The sequence below is a fragment of the Miscanthus floridulus genome, chromosome 11, assembly GCF_019320115.1.
Source record: "Miscanthus floridulus cultivar M001 chromosome 11, ASM1932011v1, whole genome shotgun sequence".
In the NCBI taxonomy this organism is placed as follows: domain Eukaryota; kingdom Viridiplantae; phylum Streptophyta; class Magnoliopsida; order Poales; family Poaceae; genus Miscanthus; species Miscanthus floridulus.
This window is the reverse complement of record NC_089590.1, coordinates 42889879-42897954: the sequence shown is the minus strand read 5'-3', so window position 1 is coordinate 42897954 and position 8076 is coordinate 42889879.

The window sequence follows — 8076 nt, the reverse complement described above, 5'->3', positions numbered from 1 at the left end:
CGTCTTTGGAACTTCCCTCGGTGTTGCCACTTCTTGTAGATGTAGCATTTGCAACCAAACACCCTAAAGAAGGAGACGTCTGGCTTCTTCCTATTTAGCAACTCATAAGGTGTCTTGCCAAGGAACTTTTGAAGAAATAGGCGGTTTGATGCATAGCATGCGGTGTTGATTGCTTCTGCCCATAGAGCTTCAGGGGTGTTGTACTCATCTAGCATTGTTGTCGACAGAATATCATCGGCAGTCCACCGAGAGGCACCCCACGATGGTAGATTGATCGGTAGAGGAGCGTGTAATCGAGAACAAGAAGGCAATAGAGACACACGAGTTATATAGGTTCAGGCTGTCGGTACGACGTAATACCTTACTCCTGTGGTCTGTTGATTTGCATTAGCTATTGTATGATTTGCCGTGAATTCGTAGGGGGTCCCTGCCCGCCTTATATGGTCTAGAGGGCAAGGTTATAAGTCGGTTAGATCTGAGAGATAACCGGAAAGTAATAACATATTACAAGAAACATGGGATCGTATATATCCTATCAGATCTCGTAACATCTTTAGGATATCCTCTCCGTGCCTTGCGGGGGTCGCCGAACAGAATCGTGCCCCGCAAGGCTCCTTCTTGCGGGCTGGACCGCCCCTGGAGGCATAGCCCATGTGACCTGCCATGGGTATCTAGGGTCGTACCCCCCACAGCTAGTCCCCGAGCGCCTTGTACCCATTGCGCAACGCCGTCTTGAGACTTTCCGAGCAGGTGCGATCCAAGACCGAGCTGTCCAAATCGTGGTCCGACCACCATAAGGAGCAGCCGATCAATCGTGAGCAACTGCCGAGCAGTGTACAACATCGTCGTGCAGTGTGTTCCGAACATGGCTTGTCATAAGGGTGTAAGGAGCTCAAGTCCAAAATTAAAAATTCCTGCATGGTAAAGTGAAGTTTGCCCACTTAGAATCCGAAAACAATGGTAAAGATACCTAGTTTATCCTTTGGATGCTCGGATGCTTTCAGAAAAACAAACACATTCACCGCAAGGTGAAGTGTGCCCACTTAGTCCCCGAGCCTGACAGTAGGTGACGTAGTCACATGGTGCTAGGCTCAGAAATTAGTGAACCGTCTGAGCAGGTAGCCAGTCCCCGAGCGTAGCCTCAAGACAAAAAATGAGCACATTCACCGCAAGGTGAAGTGTGCCCACTTAGTCCCCGAGCCTGATAGTAGGTGACGTAGTCACGTGGTGCCAGGCTCAGAAAAGTAGTGAACCGTCCGAGCAGGTAACCAGTCCCCAAGTTTCTGGCGTAGATATCAGATAAATCAAATTGCGGCGAGAAATTCGGAGTAATGGCCATTCAGTATCAGTTCCTAAGCCTCATTAGAATGCGGAGAATTCAGAGAAAGTGGTGGCAATAAATCAGCGGCGTGGGCCACTGTGACGCGATAGCCCAAGTTGCGGCCCATCAAACCATTTTGGAGGAATCGATGTAGCGCTGATCATAGGAACGGTTTCCCAAAAACCCTCAGAGTTAAGGCAGAGTGGGGGAACCGCTTTATAACCGCGTCGCCACTCATATCGCTTCCTACCTCCGTCAAACCACCCTGCTTCCTGCCTTCGCAATCCCTATGCTTCACCTTCCGCATCAATCGTGAGCATTCCCCTTCAACCCTAGGACCAAACCATAGGAGATGGCGCCGAAAAAAGGAGCCGTAAAGCCAAAGAAAGTGGCCACCGAAGGTAGCCACAATGAGGAGTGGGTGCTGTCGAGGACGTCGGCGGCTGATCTCGATAAGATGGTGGCGGCGGGCATTATCCCCGGCCGTCTTACTGCTGGATGGCAGCCAGCTAGCGGTGAGCCCTTCCCGACACCGCATACTGACGAGGCTGTAGTATTTGAGGATTATTTCTGGCGAGGGTTAGGGTTTCCTGTCCACCCCTTTCTGAGGGATCTTATGGAGTTTTGGGCGATTAGCCTCTGTAATCTGCACCCCAACACCATTCTGCATGTTTCTATCTTCATCCATTTCTACGAGGCATTTCTCGGTGTTCTGCCGCACTTCAACCTCTTCAGGCACTTGTTCTGTCTGAAGAAGAAGGGGTGCAGCGGTTCAAAGGTGGTCAGCGGCGTGTACCTGCAGCTCAGGGATGGGATGGCCAGCGAGTATATCAATGTTCCACTGAATACCTCCCTAAAAGGTTGGAACTCTAGATGGTTCTATATCAAACAGAGTCACCCGTTGATTCGATGCGACGTCCACTACATCCCGGTTAATCACAGTAACTGGTCGGAGAGACCCAACAACGCTGAAATGGAGCAGGTAATGGAACTTCTAGAATTGAGTAAAGGCTTGGAGCTTAGGGGTGAACTAGTTGCAGCTAGTTTCATAGTTCGGCGCATCCAACCCTGCAAAGAGAGGGCCCACCTGGCGTTCGACTTTAAAGGTGACAATGACGGTACCCGTGAAAGCACGGACCGCCTGTCGAAGAAAGAAGTGATGGACCGTGCCATGGATCTGTTTTCTTCGAATATCTCATTCAGCTGGCCTAAAGGGATGAAGGCTTTCAACTGCACCAACCCGCCTCCTCAGGTAACCATTTCGCTTCGCATCTATCAGGCAATAATTGTCGAGCATAGTACTGACTCACTTATGAAAAGATTCATTCGTAGGATAGGTCAATATACTTTTCAAGCGTGCCGAGAGCCGATTGGCCAAAAGGAGTAGATCCTCGGCGGCCACTATAGCATGAAGAAGGTGAGCCGAGCTCCTCATCGGATAGTCCATCCCCAGTGTCAGAGAAGGTCCACGGGAAGAGACCGGCAGTAGACGAGCCGGCCCAAAAAAGGAGAAAAACCGCCAGCTCTCATGCACACAAACCAGGAGGCATCTCTCTTGGAGAGGACCGAGCAGTTCGGCCGCCATGAACTGCTGTGCTGGAGTGGTCGGACGATGACGAAGACCAGTCAGCACCTCCGCCAAGCACGATGGAGGCGCCGGCAGATAGTGTCGCTCCCAAGCATCGAGCAGGGGAAAGTTATGGTCGGGCAACGGCGTATGCCCCGACGATGCAAAGTACCGAAGCCCCCGAACAGCGCACGGAAGGTGGGGCCGCCGAGCACCAAGAAAGAGCGGCAGCCCGCTGCGGAGGCGCAGGAGTCCTCCCACAAGGTTGACCAAGCAGCCGCGCCTGGGGGTTCAGGCAGGCACCGCCAATTCAAGAAAATCAATCGGAAGACCAAACCGTGAGTATATTTGCCTTGGAGTAATTATATTGTTCTTTGATTTCACCTTGTTACTGAGAAGCCGATATGACGCAGTGCGACACCAAGGCCTGTGACCTCAGAAGAAAAGATGATGACTGCCCCCGTCCAGGAGTCCCCGAGTGTTCGGCGAGCAGAGGACGAGCCAGCCGTCGCTCCCAGTAGACCTGGCGACGGTGAATCGTTGGCGCACACGATGGGCAAGTCAGCGACCGCAACCGTGGCTACGATCGAAAAGGTCATTACCGTGGAAACGCTGCAGCTGCTGTTGATGCGCCGGAGGTTACAGACGCCACCCCGTCAACTGCTGAGGAGCAAACGTCGTCCCCCGTAGGGGCGCCAAGATTGGTTGGAGCGGCGGTCCGACCATGGAGCCCACCAAAGGTGCCTCAAGCGACGATGGATGAGGACGAGGTCGTGGAGATCGAGCGCACTACGCCTGAGCCCCAGTCCGTCCGGATTCTCCGGAAACGCGGGGAAGAGGTGGTAGTCGTCGAAGAAGAAAACACCACCAGAGAGATAAAGAGATTGAAATCCGCCATCGCCGGAGTTATGACTCAAATCGAGGTGAGTGCCACGCCAATAACACCGATAAATGTTGTCGGAAGATCAAGGTTTATCTTTTGCACTGTTAACCCACAGGGGATAGCTCGGACAGCCGAACAACGGCATCAATTAATAAAGAGGATGGAGCCCCTCGCCGAGGAAAATAAGATACTCTGGGAGGCTTTAAGTCTTTCGGAAAAAAGTATTCAAAGGGCCCATCAGGAGCGGGACCTTGCGGAGTCGAATTTGCGGGACCTTGAACATCAAAATGGGGTTCTATCCGAGCGACTAACAGTGTCGTCCGAGCAACTGAAAAGGACATCCGAGGAGCTGGCAATTGCATCCGAGGAAATTAAGAAGATGTCCGAGCAGTTGAGCAAGAAGAACGTAGAACTCGATAGTAAAACTGAACAGCTCGACCAGAAGTGCCAGCAGTTGGAGGATGCATCTAAGCTAAAATCGAGTATTCTTTTTCACATAATGTGCTTTGTAGTAAGTCGCCGTATTGTTTTTTTGTCTTATCTTTTTGTGCTGGCAGAGCAAGATGCAAAACTCAACTGGCTTCGCCAGACCGTCGAACAAATCCGACAAGAGAAAACGAAGGAGTCAAATTGAGCCGACAAACTGGCCAAAGAATTGAAAGGTAGGCTTCCCCTGATCGGAAGTGACACCGTAATTCTTTTCTCTTTTTTTTGTTTTTGCCATGACAAACCATTGTAATTCTAGCAGATTATCGACATAAAACCAAGGCACAGTTCGATGTGCTGGTGCAAGAGGCCAAAGTCTAGAAGGACAACTTCAACACTATAACTACCGCAATAAAACCAGTGCTGGACTGCGTCGACGTTGAACCGGCACCCCGTCCTAATGGTAGGCAGCAGGGGCCAGACACCATCGTGCAGAGATGCAAGGCGGCGTGGGAAAACTTCAAAAACTTCAACCGCGACACCGTTTTGACCGCCGCTACTCATGCCCTTGCGGTTGTTTGGTCCCATTATCCGTCCGTCGACATCCAGTCGATAGGTGGTGGGTTTGCCGATGGGCTGAGCAACGCACAGACCCAGCAGTTGGAGGATGATGTGGAGGATGTGGCGAAAGTGCTTGTCGGCGATATAGACTTGTTTGGCGAAACCGAAGCTGTTGGCGAAGCTTAAAGAGCTGCTCGGATGTTACCTCCTGTATTACATGATTTATCTGGCTAAGAAGAATCTGTGTATTATGGACCCGATGCTTTTTTTTTAATATAAGCTGTGTTTGATCTTTTAGTTTTCACTGAACTAAATGCCTTAGTTAGGTCGTGATCCGTAACGCATAACACGGAGCCCATGCGTATGTTGGAGAAATAGGCGTTGTCATAAGTCCGTGTCCTGCCAGCCAACATGCCGGGCACCGAGCACATGGTGCGTTTGGTGGGGTGTTAGAGCCTTGTTGCCCTCCAGAATTGCTATTGCGAAAAAACGTTCTGCCCCGCAGCCAACGTGAATAACATGGCTAGGGAAATGGCTCAACTGGCGTCCGAGCAATTAATTCATAACTGAAATCTAGGCCTTGACTAGCCCATAGTCCATAACGTTGAGCGTGGAGGCACTGACACGTGTAGGATGAACAGGCATGGCCAAGGAACCGTAGCCGACCAACCGTAACGCAGAGGGTGGAGCCCCTAGGCACATGTAGGATGTAGTCGGGGACTAGGTCGTTTCCATAGATAACAGAAGGAAAAAAGGTGTGCTGTTTGATGATTGGTGGGCTATGTTGCGAAAACTGAAAGTGCAACACCGTCATTGTTTTTGTAGGAAAACCTACATGTCCTGGAGGAAGCATGGTAGGCAATTTTTGGAAAAAATCGTGTTCGATGATTGGGAGTTAATGTGCTCAGCGATTTGGAGAAATCGTGCTCGGTGATTTGGAGGAATCGTGCTCGGCGATTTGGAGGAAACGTTCTCGGCGATTTGGAGGGATCATGCTCGGTGATTTGGAGGAAACGTTCTCGGCGATTTGGAGGAATCATTCTCGGCGATTTGGAGGAATCGTGCTCAGCGATTTGGAGGAATCGTGCTCAGCGATTTGGAGGAAACGTTCTCGGCGATTTGGAGGAATCGTTCTCGGCGATTTGGAGGAAACGTTCTTGGCGATTTGGAGGAATCGTTCTAGGCGATTTGGAGGAATCGTGCTCGGTGATTTGGAGGAATTGTGCTCGGCGATTTGGAGGAAACATTCTCGGCGATTTGGAGGAATCAGTCGTGCGTATTGGAGGCCATCGCGGTGTGGCTTACATTTCGCTAACGGTAGTTGAAGCTTATGATGAAGGAAAAAATGTAGACAAATTATGGAGACCAGAACTTTATTAATATTAAAGTAAAGAATACATATCTATGTTATTTCATGGGAAGAAACGTATAAGGTGCTCTATGTGCCAAGAGTTGGGAACCTCGAGTCCATCTAGGTCGCATAAATGATAAGACCCTGGTCGGGTGACACCTTTTACGATGTAAGGGCCCTCCCATGGTGAAGACAGCTTGTGAAGCCCTTCGGTTTTTTGTTTCCGACGTAAGACGAGGTCGCCGATCGCGAACGAACGACCTTTGACGTTACGATTGTAATACCTCCGTAGACCTTCGAGGTACTTGGTTGTGTGAACGCAAGTAATCAGACGTTCTTCCTTGGCCCGATCAATGTCTTCTGTCCGAACAGCTGTGGCTTGGTCTTCGTCATAGTTTTCTACTCTGGGTGCTCGGAATGCAATATCCACTGGAAGTATGGCCTCTGAGCCATAGACCATAAAATATGGAGATACACCAGTACTGCGACTAGCTTGAGTGCGCAGTCCCTAGACCACAGCTGGTAGTTCTTTGAGCCATCTGCCCAGGTGCTTCTCTTCTTTCTGATAGAGCCTTTTCTTGAGGGTGTCGAGGATCATACCGTTAGCTCGCTCAACCTAACCGTTAGCTCTAGGGTGAGCGACGGAAACGTATTTAACAGAAATGCACCTGTCCTCGCAGAAGTCCCAAAAATGATGGCCAGTAAAAGTTGTCCCGAGGTCGGTGATGATGCTGTTCGGGAGACCGAATCTATGTACGATGTCCTCAAAGAGCTCGACTGCTTTTTTAGTGGTAGCTGCGACGAGTGGTTTGTATTCGATCCACTTGGAGAACTTATCGATGGCGACGTACACGTACCGGAAACCTCCTGGCGTAGGTTTAAAAGGCCCGATCATATCTAGTCCCCAGCATGCGAATGGCCAGGAAGCTAGAATGGTTTGTAATTCTTGTGCCGGCACATGTATTTGCTTGGTGAAAAATTGACATCCCTCACATCGCCGGACGAGATCTTCTGCATCGGTAATGGCCGTGGGCTAGTAGAAACCTGCTCGGAAAGCTTTGCCGACCAGTGTTCTCGAAGCCGCATGATTGCCACAGGAGCCAGAGTGAATTTCAGATAATAGCTTCACCCTGTCGTCTTGGATGATGCATTTCTGTAGTATCCCCTCCTTGGCACTTTTCCTCATCAGGCTACCGTCTACCAACACGTAGTGCTTACTTCGGCGAATTAGTCGTTCGGTTTCGATTTTGTCGGCGGGTACTTTGCCGTTGGAGAGGTACTTGATGAACTGTTCCCTCCAATCGGCGAGCTGCGAAGGTATCGTGAGCACCAACTACTCGGTAGGGGGTACTTCTACAACTTCCTTGTCTTCCTTAATGGATGGTGTCAAGAGGTCCTGAACGAAGATCCCCACTAGAGCCGTGGTACGAGAAGATCCTATCTTTGATAGTTGGTCGGCTATTTGGTTTTGATCCCGTACCACGTGGTGGTACTCAATGCCGTAGAATTTTCCTTCCAGCTTCCTGATTTCAGCGCAGTAAGCGTCCATCTTCTCACTGGAATAGGACCAATCTTTATTGAGTTGATTGATAACCTGCGCGGAATCCCCGTATACCATAAGGCGTTTGACGCCGAGCTCGATGGCTATACGGAGGCCGTGGAGACATGCTTCGTATTCTGCGGCGTTGTTAGAGACCGGGAAGTGTATGCGAAGAACGTATTGGAGTTTATCCTTTGTCGGTGTGATGAACAGAATGCCCGCACCGGCTCCATTAACATTAAGGGCGTCGTCGAAGTACATCACCCAGTGCTCGGGGCAAGTGGCGGCGACGGGTTCTTGGATTTCGGTCCACTCAGCGATAAAATCGGCGAGCGCTTGCGACTTTATGGTCGGCCTGCTTCTGAAATCAATGGAGTAGGTGCCGAGCTCAACAGCCCACTTGATGATACGACCGTTGGCCTCTTTA